This window comes from Phoca vitulina, unplaced genomic scaffold (genome assembly GCF_004348235.1).
Source record: "Phoca vitulina isolate PV1807 unplaced genomic scaffold, GSC_HSeal_1.0 scaffold7, whole genome shotgun sequence".
In the NCBI taxonomy this organism is placed as follows: domain Eukaryota; kingdom Metazoa; phylum Chordata; class Mammalia; order Carnivora; family Phocidae; genus Phoca; species Phoca vitulina.
The window spans coordinates 6,261,267-6,276,547 of record NW_022589710.1 but is presented as its reverse complement, the minus strand read 5'-3'; the positions used below and the strand labels follow the sequence as shown (position 1 = coordinate 6,276,547).

General features: G+C 35.6%; 1 long non-coding RNA gene and 1 other non-coding gene across 5 annotated transcripts in view; one reads left to right on the top strand and one right to left on the bottom strand.

Annotated features, from left to right (window-relative positions):
- Positions 1–15,281, top strand: part of LOC116632869 — a 196,963-nt gene that overhangs the window by 89,804 nt on the left and 91,878 nt on the right. The gene's annotated exons all lie outside the window — the stretch shown is intronic.
- Positions 11,899–12,005, bottom strand: LOC116633355. Its single transcript, XR_004299644.1, has one exon. It is a non-coding gene; the product is annotated as a U6 spliceosomal RNA (small nuclear RNA).

The window sequence follows — 15,281 nt, the reverse complement described above, 5'->3', positions numbered from 1 at the left end:
TACAACATCTAGCGAAGTGGAAAGAAATCCTGAGTTGCCTTGAAAGATGATGAAAGAAGGAATAAAGGGTCTGAGGGAATTTGGTATCCCGGAATGGATGTCTTATGTAAAGCTGGAGGACCCACCAGAGGACTATGTTCCACAGAAGGACTCAGAGGAAATACCATTCATGCAAGCCATCAGGAATATACCAGTAAGAGGGACATCAAGATCATGAAGAAATTCAGTGGTGGCTTTCCTTCTCAGTCCAGACTGACCATTGGGGAGATAGTCACAGAGGTAGGCTCATTAACATCATCATCTTTGGGATGATGGGGACCCAAAGAAAGAGTCAGATGGTGGTTTTAAACATGGAGTATTATGACACCCCATTTAGAGTGCAGGCCTTTAGGGAGTCCTGGATAAGATCTAGTTCACAGTATAGCCACTGGGTCAGTGGACCCACTGAGTGGTCATTCCCAGCTACCAAGTGTATATAATTGGAATTGATATACTTGGCAGTTGGAACAAAACCAACATTTGGTTCTCGATCTATGGAATAAAAGCTATCATAGTAGGTGTTGGAGGGAGATTAGTGCCACTATTAAAGTTCTAATCATTGTACTTAAGGTAGTCTTTATCGTGTTTCTGTTTGTTTTGCCATATTTACCTTATATTTCTTTTTATTTTCTGATTAGTTTGGGATTATAAAAACCCCATCCTGCAGAGTATATATAGACTAATGCAGACCTAACCAAGTAGTAGTCTTGGGCATGGTTGCTCTGGCCGATGTGGTATCACTGTTAGAAGCAGATTATTATTAAGATTTTTTTTAAAGATTTTATTATTTATTTGACAGAGAAAGACACAGCGAGAGAGGGAACACAAGCAGGGGGAGTGGGACAGGGAGAAGCAGGCTTCCCGCGGAGCGGGGAGCCCAATGCGGGACTCCATCCCAGGACCCTGGGATCATGACCTGAGCCAAAGGCAGACGCGTAACAACTGAGCCACCCAGGTGCCCCAGAAGCAGATTATTAAGATTTTAAGTACATGGTATTCAGCCAGTAATTTAGCATATTCATTCCTCTCCATGCCCCTTAGAAAAGTAGATCAGAAACAGTTGCCTCTAAGATATGTTAACTTTCCTGCTTCTGTCATAATATAGTCCAGAGAAATCTGAAATGCATGATAATCACACAGAATGTCACAAAGATGCATTACAAATATGACATTGTTCTGACTGGACAGGATGAGCAAGAGGTGGCTAGAATGCTGGTGAATTTGGTAAGACACCTATACTCCAAGAGTGGGAGATGAACTCTAGGCAGTTTCAGGGATCTGCTACTTCTGTGAAATTCATGGGTACAGTGGTCAGCAGTGTGTCAGTGTATCTCTTCCAAAGTAAAAGATAAATTGCTGCATCTTGCATCCCCTACAACAAGAAAGAAAACATAGTGCCTTGGTAGATCATTTTTGGCTTCTGGATACATCAAGGTCTACTCTTCAGAGTACTGCTTTAGTGCAATAGTGGGTGGTGACATGGGAACTACTAGCTTTAAGTTGAGCTGGGATCCAAAAATAGCTCTGCATTGTTTCAGCCTGGCCACTTGGGTCATATGATCCTGCAGACTTTAAGGTGTTCAGTGTCAGTATTGGGAAAAGAAGCAGTATAGAGATTATGACAAGGCCTGATGGGAGAATTCAGCTGAGGGCTCCTGGAATCTGGAACACCATGCCATCTGTAGCAGATATTATATACTCTTTGAGAAATAGCTCTTGACATGTGACTGGGCCTTAGTAGAGATGAAATGCTTGACTTTTGAGCAAACACCAAGTGACCAGGTGTCTGGAAATGCCCACTATAAACTAGACTCTGTTAGAACTGCCAAAGTCAGATGTACTCAGCAGCACCCATTCTAAAATGAAAATGGGACATTGGGATTGAGCCCAAGCAGGACCAGATGTACAAGTAAACTGCATGAGTAAGTAGCCATAATCCCTTATCACCCATTGTGATTGATTGCACCAGTGGTCCTTGCCCAGTTCACACCTGTGTGAGCACTTGTACAACTCACAAAGGAGTAGGAAAAAGTCTGAATGTGGCACATTGTAGAGGCTTAATAGATAGTAAGTGAATGCAAGGCGTTGGTTAAGCTGCTTTTGTGTGGGTACATAATTATCATTCCTGTTCTACAGATGAATAAACTGAGGCCAAGTGAAGTAAAATTCATCACCTATAAGTAATGAATAAGGGGACTAGAAGACCCCTAGAGGTCCTGCCTCATGCTATAATGTGCTTTCTACGACACCCTCCTGTTTTTCATGTTTACCGCAGGATATTATCTTCATTTTGGAAGGAGAATCAGGTTCATTATTAGAAATTAAATTATAACACAGTTAATGTTCCACATTTAAAACATTTAAAATGCCATGCCCCATTTGCTAACCTAAAAACTGGTATCCACATATGTTGAGTCACTTTTTTCAATTACTTGCAAAAATGGATAGAGATTGGGAGGGGCTGTGAATTTATGCATACTAATGAAACCTTAAAATAAAATGTTTCCATGTGCAACTTCCAGTCTTGTTGGATAACTTTACTTGATTGAAAATTACTTGAGAAAGATGAAATCATAAATTACCTTAAATTTACTGAAAGCCTGTGAACCACCTATATTAGGTGTGAAGCTGATAAAATTTCATCTTGAATGGAAATAAGTTGAGAAAACAACACAGCTAACATTTCAGATACATCTCCAGAAAGAAGGTTGACAGTATTAGCTCCATTGGGGCCAATACTGAGCAACACTAACAATACATTTCTGCTACCACTACAGTTGCTAAAGTTCCATTTAGCGCTCACAATTTCTACTGGTTCTGCTCATATTTCCTATTGTGGATATTCATTCTTTTTCTACTAGTAATGATTCATTCATTCACGTATTCCTTCCTTCAACAAAACTTTACTATATGCTAGGCACCATGCTCCTATTGAATTGTTTCTACCTGCATTACTGGTAAACAACATATTGTTAAATTATGACCAGGTAGCATTTGCAGATAAAGAAAATGACGCAAGAGATATTTAGTAACTTCTTCAGTGTCACACAGCAGGTGTTTGAAGGATTTGAGCTTCAGAGCCGGAAGTGTGGTTCTGGAGCCCATGCTTTTAACTACGATGTTATTTCTCAGAAAATTCATAGTGTTGTATCACTTTTCTGATTTAAGGTATCCCTGCTGTGTTTCTGAGGAAAACATATATAGAGTTCTGTCAGGAAAGTAAATCATAATGGTAAACAATAGGAAAGTCTTTTAAGGTCTATTACATATTTTTGTGCGCCTGTGGCAATTTATCTTGGGCCTCAGAAAACTGATTATTTTTAAATATATATATATATTTTAAATCGCAAAGCATTTGAAAAAATCTGATAATTGTTATGGCTGAGTCAGCTGCCTTAGAATTTGATATTCTAGATATGAAAATTAAAGACATCTGTATATATGACTTAGTCATACAAAGTCATATTATACTTAGCCATAGTGTGTGTATATACACATATGCATAGGTGTGTATATACACATACCTATGCTCTATTTATATCAATCTATCTATACCCTCCTCTATGTGTGTGTATGTATATATATATGTATATATACATGTAAAATATATATATAATAATATAATTTAAATGGAAATATGAATGGACAGTTGCAAGGATATCTTGGGAAAAGATATAAATATAATGCAACTGGGGTTGTATTTATAAGACTTTTTTGTTATCCATAAGATGTAGGTAATGATAAGCTCATTTTAGAATTCTTCAGGAATGTAGGTATAATATGTCTCAGGTATATGCTTAGCAATGAGACAGACCAGTTGCCTAATACTCAAAGAACATGATGACTGAGGTTGACTGGGAGGTCTACTGGATAGGACCCTACTATAATTTTGGAATGGTGAGCTCTTTCTCCTTAAGGTAATTGTAGTTTTATCACAACAGTATTTTTAAAATATGTGATATGTTTTGATGGATAGAGGGTCTTACATACTAGAAATTAAAATCTTCAAGTGATTGAGCTGAAAAGGACCCTAGAGTGCATGTGATTAAAAATAACCAGGTATTTATTTTTCTTATAAAGGCAGAAATAATTCCATAGTCCAATCCAGTAAGAAGTTTTTACTGTTTTCTAATCACTATATTGGGTGTGCTTGTAACCTATAACATCCTTTGAAATTAATTCAATAAACTGATTTTACTAAAATAAAAAATAAACAAAAAGTCTGTCACAATTTGGACATCCTGGACTGGGAATCCTATATTATTTCCAACTGGTCCTGGGGTTTTGTTTCCCAGTTGTGTGCATTCATGGCCATCTGCTTCTATGGCACTGTGACAGCTCCCACTCTTATTGGAGCCCTGACTTGCTTAGCTAAACAGGGGTTTCAAGTTGATATTCAAATAAAAATCTTTTCTCCTGAGCTCTGATCTATTAAATTGCACCCTCCATTCATTTTATGCAGTAACAATACAGCACTTTAAAGCTCATCCATAATTCAATTCATCCACAAGACCACGTTTTCATTAAACAGACTTTTATTTTAGAATTGATTTAGATTTACCAAAAAGTTACAAAGACAGTACAGAGAGTTCCCATATACCTCACACCCAGTATACTTCATTATTAGTTAGCATCTTACAATGGTATGGTATTTGACATAATTAATGAACTGATATTGATACATCAGTACTAACTAAAGTCCATACTTTATTCAGATTGGCTTACATTTTATCTAGTATCTTGTTCTTTTTCAGGATCCTTACATTTAGGTGTCATATCTTCTTGGACTCTTCTTGACTTTTACTATTTCCCAGACTTCCCTTGATTTTGGTGACTTTGAGAGTTTTGAGGAGTGCTGGTCAGGTATTTTGTAGAATGTCATTAGATAGGATTTGTCTGATAATTTTATTGTGATTAAGCTGGGGTTATGAGATTTTAGGAGGCAGACCACAGATGTAAATTGCCATTTTCATCAAGGCTACATCTGTCAACGTGATTTATTATTATTGATGTTGTCTTTGATCACTTGGATGAGGTAGCGTTGGTCATGTTTCTGCACTGAATTGTTAACTTTTTAAAATTTCTCCATTTGTTCTGTTTTCTTTGGAAGAAGGTCATTGAGAAGCCACAACTTAAGAAGTGGAGAGTTATCCTCCACTTCTGTGAGGATGAAATATCTACATAATTCATTTGGCATTCTTTTGCATGAGAAATTTGCCTATTATTGCCCTTTATTCAATCATTTATATATCAGTATGGATTCATGAATATTTATTTTAGATTTTGGGATAAAATCCAGTACTATTTTATTTATTTTGTTGTTCAAGTTATGCCAATTTTGGCCATTGGGAATTTTCAGTTGGCTCCTATGTCTCTTTGACATATCCCCGCCATTTTGTGTGCGTGTGTGTGTGTGTGTGTACACATGTGTGCATGTTAGTTAACACTTCCTTCCTCTCTGGCAGTACTATATACTCAAACCTCATTTTGTATATTTCCTGCCCAGTACTAGAATCAACCATTTTTTTCAAGCAGCTCTGGTCCCTTTCCTTGAAAACTGGTGTTAGAAACCAAGATGTGGTACTAGTTATACTCATTGCTACTGGGATGCCATTACTTTTAGGTCCTTTCAGCTGACAGAGCAAAGGAAAAAAAGTATAACCTGTGTGTATATACACATACCTATGCTCTATTTATATCAATCTATCTATACCCTCCTCTATGTGTGTGTATGTATATATATACGTATATATACATGTAAAATCTCCATATATATATGTATATATCCATCTGTATCTATATTAAGTTCAAATTGATGTCTTTAACTCTATTCCATTACCACCTGAATCATTCTAGCCTTTTCTTGCTTGTTTATCATTTCCCATTCCAACAGCAAGAAACCTGGCTCCTACCATCCAGCACCCGTTTACTTAATTATTCAATTCCAGCATACGTGTATAGTGGTTTCAGAACTGTTAACATTAACAACTTTATGAGCTAGGTTATGGTATTTATGCACACTTTCTTTTGCTTTTAGTATTACAGAGTCCACTCATTTCCCATTATTTTAGGTCCACTTTTCCTTTACCTCCTTCAGTGAGATTATTTCATACCTTTGTAATATAGTTAGATCTTTTTTGTCACATTCTGTGATCCCCTGGCTTCCTAAATTTTTTGTTAATTTTTATTTGCTAAGTTTCACACTTTTTGCTTTGAAGTCCTTTGGGTTTGACAAATGTACGGTGTCATATATCCCCCATTACAATATCATAAAGAATATTTTCCTTGCCCTAAAAATCCTCTGTGCTTCACCTATTCAACCTCCTCCATTCCCAAGACTACTTTTCAAATTACTCTATCCAACTATCATTTTTATCTTGAAATATTTTACATATAAAGGTATTCCATGTCTCAATTTCTATTATTTTATAGTTGGAAATATAAAAGTTTATGTGTCTATGTATGTGTGTGTCTTGTATGTCTGTGTGTGTGTAGATGTGTATCATTATCCAGTTCCTTGTTGTTTGATTATGTAGCTATGTATATTCATGTAAAAACCAACTAACTTTTGCATTGAGAAGCTAAATAGTGCTTACTGTGTTATATATTACACATATATAGACTAATCTCTTTTTTTCATATTCTTTCCATTTTAATATCATGGAGTACATTATGAGAATTGGGTACATTGCACCATCCCATTCAATTAATCTGTATTAAAGCTTCAGAAATTGGGGCACCTGTGTGGCTCAGTTGGTTAAGCAATCAACTCTTGGTTTTGCTCAGGTCATGATCTCATGGGTGGTGAGATCATCCCCACGTGGAGCCCTGTGTTGGGCTCCACACTCAGTGGGGGGTCTGCTTGAAGATTCTCTTCCTCTGCCCCTCTCCCTGCTCTCTTTCTCTCTCCCCCCCTAAAATAAATAATTCCTCCTCCGCGGGGGGGCCTGCTTCTCCCTCTCCCACTCCCCCTGCTTGTGTTCCTTCTCTCACTGTGTCTCTCTCTGTCAAATAAATAAATAAAATCTTAAAAAAAAACTCATTTAAAAAAAAAATAGAGGGGCACCTGGGTGGCTCAGTCGTTAAGCGTCTGCCTTCGGCTCGGGTCATGATCCCGGGGTCCTGGGATCAAGCCCCGCATCGGGCTCCCCGCTCGGCGGCAAGCCTGCTTCTCCCTCTCCCCCACCCTCGCTTGTGTTCCTGCTCTCGCTAACTCTCTCTCTCTGTCAAATAAATAAATAAAATCTTAAAAAAAAAAAAAAATAGATCTTTTTAGAAAAAGCCTCGAATTAAGAGAAATCAGTGACACTATATGACCAAATGGTTAGTGCTAGATGTTTGGTAGATGCCTATTAGCTAAAAATATAGAAGAAACGAAAGAACAAAGCTTATTGGTTTATATCCCTATATCAAATTTTCTTTGTATTCTAATTTGGCTTTCCAAATACAGCTTTTGAAACTTGAATCTCATTTATTTTTTGCACTGTTTTTTTTTTTTTAAACTGACACTGGGGAACTATGTCTGTTTATTGTAGAACAAATACAGTTTTCTTAAAACATTTTAAAAACATGCAGAAGTTCATGTTTTATAACGATATTAGGATTTCTTTAGGTAGGAGTTCTGCATTTCAGAGGATCCATATGTGATACAAACAGTGAACAATTGGGAACACTAGCTGATAATGATATGATCATTTTCAGCAGTCTCTTTATGTAAGTTTTGGCAGAAGTGTAGTAATACATTAGTCATTTTCACAGAGAAGATACTGGTCCATGCCAGTCTCTTATTTGGGGTGCCACCTGCACCTTTTTTTGTCAGTAAATTCACAAAGAAAATATATCTGTTGATGGATACTATTTCTATTTTTTAATCATTGTTTGAAGCAAACTATACCATTCTTAGAGTATAACGAGTACTACACATAACTAAAATTGCTTCTGGGCATCCTTTATTAACTAGAATACCTGCCTCAAAATTGCTCCAATAAGTTTTAACATTTCCATTTAATTTAAATTGTTCACCATTTACTATCTCTAGAGTTCTTGGTTAAACATATGAGGAGACAATGAGTTCTACTTTTTGCTTCATTAATCATGGAGTAACTCACTTGACCCTCATTGTTTCAGTTCCTTCATCTGTAAATATGGTAATAAGGACACATGGTATCTGAAAAGATGGGCTATATTTCTCTTAAGGTTAGCAACAACTAAATTTGATCTAAACTTAATGGTTGCTGATAACATTATAGAGGCAGGCATTTCAAAGTTTGCTGACTCACTTTAACTAAAATGCTCAGCTTTATAATATAAATTATACACTGTTTATAAACTCTGACGACAGGGTTCCTATTTTACTCATGCTTTTAATATAGTAAACACTCACTAGATATTTGCTGTGCTGAATTGAAGCATGGATGGACTTGCTATAATGACTTAAGAGAAGCTTCTGAAATAGTCAAAGAGGGAAGTTCACAGACATGCATTGGTGTAAAATAGGGTTTAGAAGAATGGTTTCTTACCATTACTATTTTGGACAAGTAAGAAGGGGAAACTATTACTTACTCCCAGATTAATTTGGGGAATTTTATAGTTTTGCTAAATTGGTTAGAGGTTGTAACAAAGAAAAGGTCATTCAGAATAATGAGTATCATTTAAGTGACTACTATGTAAATATAGTTGAATTTTCCAAACTATACTAGTAACTAAAGAGAAATCTCATTTACTAATGATAACTAAAATCTATTGAAAGCTTGCTTTGTGCAAGGTATGTTAAACATTTTACTCTTTCATCTCATGTAATTTCCAGATAACCCTTTGAAATAAATTGTTTTTAGTTCCATTTTACCAATGGGTAAACCAAGTCCTGATAAGTTTTTATACAATTATCTACTTTGCAGTGAATGGCTTTAAGAGATATATCTCATATATATTATAGGTCCCTGAGTATAAATGTAGCTTGCTAATATGTATAAAAAAACCCTTGTTTTGTTGCCTAAATCTATCAGTGAAAGGCCAGACATTTTGCCAGTGATTAAGAATAAATGAAATGTTGAGAAATGGTAATATCCTTTTAACTAACTACAACTGACAAAACATCTTTGATGTTTTAGGTCATAATAGCAAGGCATTTTTAATCTCGTATTTAAGATCTATTACCTTACTTAACTGGTTGCTTATGATTTCTCTAAGTGTCTCAGGTGGCCCACTGCTGTCTCCAGTCTCTAAAATAAATTTATTAAATTTAACACTGATATGTCATGAGAGAAAATGGACTCTGAGAAACAAACTGAGGGCTCTGGGGGGGGGGATGGGTTAACCCGGTGATGGGTATTAAAGAGGGCACGTACTGAATGGAGCACTGGGTGTTATACGCAAACAGTGAATCATGGAACACTACATCAAAAACTAATGATGTAATGTATGGTGATTAACATAACAGAATAAAAAAAAATTTAATACTGAAAAAGAAATTTATTAAAGCTCGTTGTCCAAATGCTTTGCGAGTAGTTGTTTCTGTAGCCACCTGTATCAACGACCACTCCTCAAGGCTGTTCAGATAACGGCCCCAGAACACCCTGGGCTTGGTATGAAATCTTACAATGGATTCATTTTAGTTATATCCTGTACAGTCTCTTTAGTACATTTTAGTACATGTGACTCTCTAGGTGGCAAACAGCATATATTGTTGGGTAGGCCACTGACCAGTATGTTTTTCTTCTATTCAATTGACACATAGTTATTGGCTATTTATTGAAGGTAGATTAGTTTTCAAAAAACAAAACAAAACATAACAAAATAAAACCAAGATGGGTGAATAGAAGCAAAACAATTAGATTTAACTCATTCCTTTCTAAACTTTGTATTTTGGATGGATGTTCCTAAATTGGATTAGTATAGTAATACTACCAAACACTTGAAAAAGTTTCCCTAATCAAATTTTGTTTGAGGTGAAAGAGTGCCCAAGACTTTGAGAAGAATTTTGAGAAGATCAGGATCAGTGGACAAATGGAAGCAATTACTCTTCCCAGTTCTGAAAATGAGGTTTATAGGAGTGGAAAAAAGCTTGATGTCTTCCAAATTAGACTGAATCCTGGGTAAATACTAGCCTGATTGTTAACAAATATCCCCTGTGTAATTATATCTCTAAGCTAGACAGATAGAGACATGGATGTAGATATATTTATCTAACTTAGGTAAACCCCAAAAGGCTTTACCTGATCCTAGAAACATACAACATGTAGGGTTTACCCCTTATTAAGTCAGAGGCAGATATTGGCAGTATTTCCTCCTCTGAAAATATCCTGGTACCCTCCTTACCAGGCCCAGTGATATGAGTAAATAGTTGCAATGGCATTGGAGATTACACCTTCATTCTGTCATGGCCTCTCTCCTAAGTGGATTTCCAGTTGTTTAGAACCATGCAGAGATAACACACCTAGGGATGCTTCAAATGCACTTCATCTTCATTTCCCAAAAATAAGAGTTAAACCTGAGATAGTTACCCTCCCCTCTGAAATCCAAAGCCACAATTATAAAATTATTATATATGTTATCATAGTATAGTAAAATGATCCATACTCAATATAAGCCACATTATGAGCCTGACAAATAATAAATATTCCTAAATCTTTGTGGGATATTATTCTGTGATTTTATACATCATATAAACCACTCTAATTTCTTAAAGCTACTTGTTTGGATTCTAAAATCTTCCATTGGTAACTTCTAAAAATTGCCATATAGTAAACACAAGGAGCAATAGGAAATTTTTCTTCCAAGCATTGTAGACAATCAGACATACATCTAAAAAGGCATTACCTTTAATCAAAGATCATTCTAAATTCCCCTTGTTAGTAGGTACATTCATTGCTTGCATAATGTTCAATCCCACTAACTCCATACCCCTTCCTCCATTCAGATCCCCCTGCACAATTTCCCTATAGCCCTGGAGAAAAGGCAATGCCTTTCCACTGTGATTCTCAAGTTAGGAATGTGTTTTGAAGTGCATTAAGAGTTATCTTGTTGTTTAATTGTGAAGTTGACGAAGTAAGGTTTTCCTGTCATGAAAAAGCCTATGTAATATCAAGTGCTTACCTGTCTTCTCAAATATCTATGCCACCCAATTTATTTAACCATTCTTTGGCTTTTGAACTAGATTTCTACCATCACATATCTCCAGTCCTGATGACACAAAAAAACACAAGGAAGTTAAAGATATAGCAGAGACGACTGAGCTTTCAGAAGTACAGGCAATCCTAGGAGACCCTTACTTTGATGTCTTGACAATCTGTCTTCCGAAGAGAGAAAAATTAAGTAGAAGAGGGGTAGAAAGAACAAAAAAAATTAAGGAAGTAAAAAAGGAGAGGAACTTAATGGGCTTCATACTGGTAGTCTATAAGTAATGCTTCATGAAATAATTAGTTTTTCCAAATGTATTTCATCATTCCTTAAATCAATAATAAAAATCTTTTTATTATGTACAAGTCCAACTTAGTATACTTCTGTTCAACTTTAAGTATGTAGTGGTTAGCTGTAGCATGAGAATAATTTAAGAGGAGAATGATATTTGAAAAAATTTAAAAGACAAATCTAAATCTTACTCTGTTCTTTTGAAGATCCCAAAGATGTTCAATCAAGATGGTTTACTAACAGAATAATAGAATGACAAACTTTTCATCAGTAAAAATTTCTAAGTTACATATTATATCATTATTGATTAAATTGTAATCAAACCTGTCATTATTTGAAAATAATTTCCTATGGTCTGTACATTTCATAAATCCTTTATATGATTTTTCAAGACCGAGGCTAGTTTTTAGCTTATGTGGCTCATGTTTCTCAGTGAACTTTTTTTTTTTTTTAGATATAGAATACTTCAAGAATTTGTGTGTTATCCTTGTGAAGGGACCATTCTAATCTTTTCTATATCATTCCAATTTTAGTATATGTGCTGCTGAAGCGAGCAGTTTTGATGATAATGTTCGACACTTAAATTGAAAGAAGACTTTTTCAATGCATACGAATATGAGTCAAAATAAAATGATATGGGACACTTGGGTGGCTCATTCGGTTGAGCGTCTGCCTTCAGCTCAGGTCATGATCCCAGGACCCTGGGATCAAGCCCCGCATTGTGCTCCCTGCTCAGTGGAGAGCCTGCTTCTCCCTCTCCTTCTGCTGCTCCCTCTGCTTATGCTTGCTCTCTCTCTCTTTCTGTCAAATAAATAAATAAAATCTTTAAAAAAAAAGAAAATTATATTGGGGATATAAAGGTTTGTTACATTAAGTAATGATGATGCCTACTGGCTTACAAAAATTCATACTACATTTTGTGTAACTATTTTATAGCTAGAAGCTTGAGAATTTGAGTACTTACACAGTGGGAGAGTACAAATGAACACCTATGCAGATGTCTACTATAACAACAGAACAACCAATATGCTATATGATAGAAAAAAAGCAAAGTGAAGTACTGATTGTAAGTGGTGCTTGATTTTATTAAGCCAAGAGAACACTATTACTGAAAGTCTGTATCTGACTAAGGCAAATTGTTTTTTTGTAATCATGTTCATGAGCTGTCTTGTGGCTACCAGTCAAGATCTGCCATTCACCTAAAGGACGTAGAAACCTTGAAAATGTTAGTTAGGTGATAACCTGATCCACACTGAAGAACCTTTAATTTAGAAGTCTCCACCGTTTTCTCGGAAATGCTCTCACATGTTCACAAGAACAGCCGTGGAACTGTGACAATGTCAAAAGTCAACCTGGTACACAAACTCCTTTGAAATCTTCAACTGTGTCATTGCATATATCTAAATGAAAATCTAGTGATTATCTCATTGAAAATATTTCTAAAATATCAACAAAAATGAACTTGCCCTTCCATCATAGATATCTATTTCCTGAAGGTATATGTTCTTTTAGCTGAAAACACAATGTAATATTTGCCTTATGTTTAGGAAAGGTAAATCCTATTTGTGGTATTTTGGTAGGACCATGTGTAGCTGTGATGCTTCATCGTCCTATACAACTAAAATTCTTCAAATTGAAATTAATTACTGGACTTTATTTCTTGCATATGCATCCATCTTGGGAGAGGTAACACATTAGACTGCTTTTGCCATCATTTGTTAGTGTAAATAAGTTTATCGGATCTTTCTTCACCAGTGCTTTAGACAGGGCCTCCAGGAAGATGGGTTTAGAGAAAGCATAACTACTTTAGAAAAGTATAAAACAGACTAGGAGGGGAATGCTAAAGTTTCCAAAACAAAGACAGAATAATATAAACTTCTGCCTATAATTTCCTTTCATTTTGGTAATCTATAGCAACATCCTTAGTAAGAAAGCAATGACAGAACCAGCTGTTGACAGATTATTTTTCTATAATCCATATTAACTGAACACAACATGCTGACACAATATATCTTCTACTTTGGGATGTGGGGAAAATTTTTAAATGTCAGTAAATGACTTGTTGAAAAGGGAGAAAATTCAGATACATAATTTCTCTTTTCTTCCCTTTGCTGGATTGACTTTCCAGGTAAGTGCTTTGGAAATGACTAAGAAATAAGTGGTATCATTACAAAAGAAAAAAGAACAGCTGAGGAATAGCAATTGCCTTTTTGTTTCTAGGAACAATTACATAGAGTCTTAATCAGGTCATTGGTGAATTTTTTTAATTAAAGTATTCTTAAGCTTATGGAATTTCTCGGTCATATTAGAATATGCAAAATTTGTGTTTATACTTAGTTTGGCCATATGCAACCTTTTTAAAAGAGTAGTTGATACTCATTCTCTAAACTTTCCTACCTCCTATTCTTTTTAATATGCTGTGTTCTGATTTCTTTCCTCATCACTCCACTGAAACTGCTCTCAGTAATGACATTGTTGACTTCTGACCCGACAAATTCAACAGATCCTTTCCAGTATTCCCTTTGTTCCATTTGATGCTGTTCATTCATCCCTTCTTGATATTTCTTCTTGTCAGTTCTGTGATTTCTCTTGGTCCCATTTTCTCTTAGTGTTCTCACCACCTAAAAGTCTAAATCTCAGTCTCCTTCGTGGATTCCTCTTCCTCCGTATACTCATCATACACAGGTGTACCTCAGAACTCCACTTTCTAGTCTTCTCATTTCTTATACATCCTTAGATGATCACACCCACTCACTCCGAAGATTTACTTATCGTTCCTGACTGTTAGGAACATAGAGTCTAAAAGTGTAGCCCTTCCAAGTCCAGAGGTGAAGACTGTCTAGTGACTGGAACTGGGGACAATGGAAAATAGCAGCACATCATCTCTGTATCTTATGCAAAGCCTTGTTTCAGACCATCGTCGTCTCTCACTATGTGCCAGGCATTGTCAAGAGAAGTGTATATGGAAAGTTATATAAAATAAATCTAAAGGTCATGATATTCTACTTGTCTAGCATAAATCTACTCATAGGAGTGATTGAATAACCATTGGCTAATTGTTTGGGTCTACTAAATAGGTCATAGGAAGTTTATCTGGTCTAGCAACTTCCTAGTATTACTCAAAAATTTTTAAAAAAAGATAAGAACAGATGCTGTTGTAGAGGTCATGCCAAGAAAATGTGAAGCTTTGAAGCTTTTCATTTCCTAGTAACTACCACCATTACCTCTTCAAATTTCAAATTGAATGTTTGTCAGTATTAAGTCAGTGAGACAAGCTGTTCATGCCACAAATTCATCATATTCTATAAGTATACATGACAAATGCATCTTAGTTAGAATGTTCTTTTTAGAGTAAAACCTTTTGGCAATTAGCTTAAAAGAAATTGTTATTTCGTTGGTAAGTGTATGGAACCCCTGCTTGTAGAATTCATAGAATGTGACAACCCAGATTGTATATTCAGTGATCTATGGATCATTGTAGTACTGTGGATCAATATGACTAAGTTACATGTTTTCCCTAAGAATGGTTATCCCAAGAGTATGGTTAATTTGGAAAAGGAAATAATAGAGGATGAAAATATATACTTTCTCCTGGGGCCTAGAACTAAATAAAATAAGTAGTAATGCTGTCTTTATTTCAAAATATCAGAATATAAATAGGTCACTAAACTTTCTCAAATATCCCCCTGTTCCAAGCCATGCTATCTATGAGATGTACCTCCAGCAGCTATGCAATATGTACTGGTATTTATCTGTGACTACCTGGACCAGAAATGGTCAGAACAGTCAGTAGAGATTAAGTAATTAAAATCGAAAGAGAAGAAATGACAAAC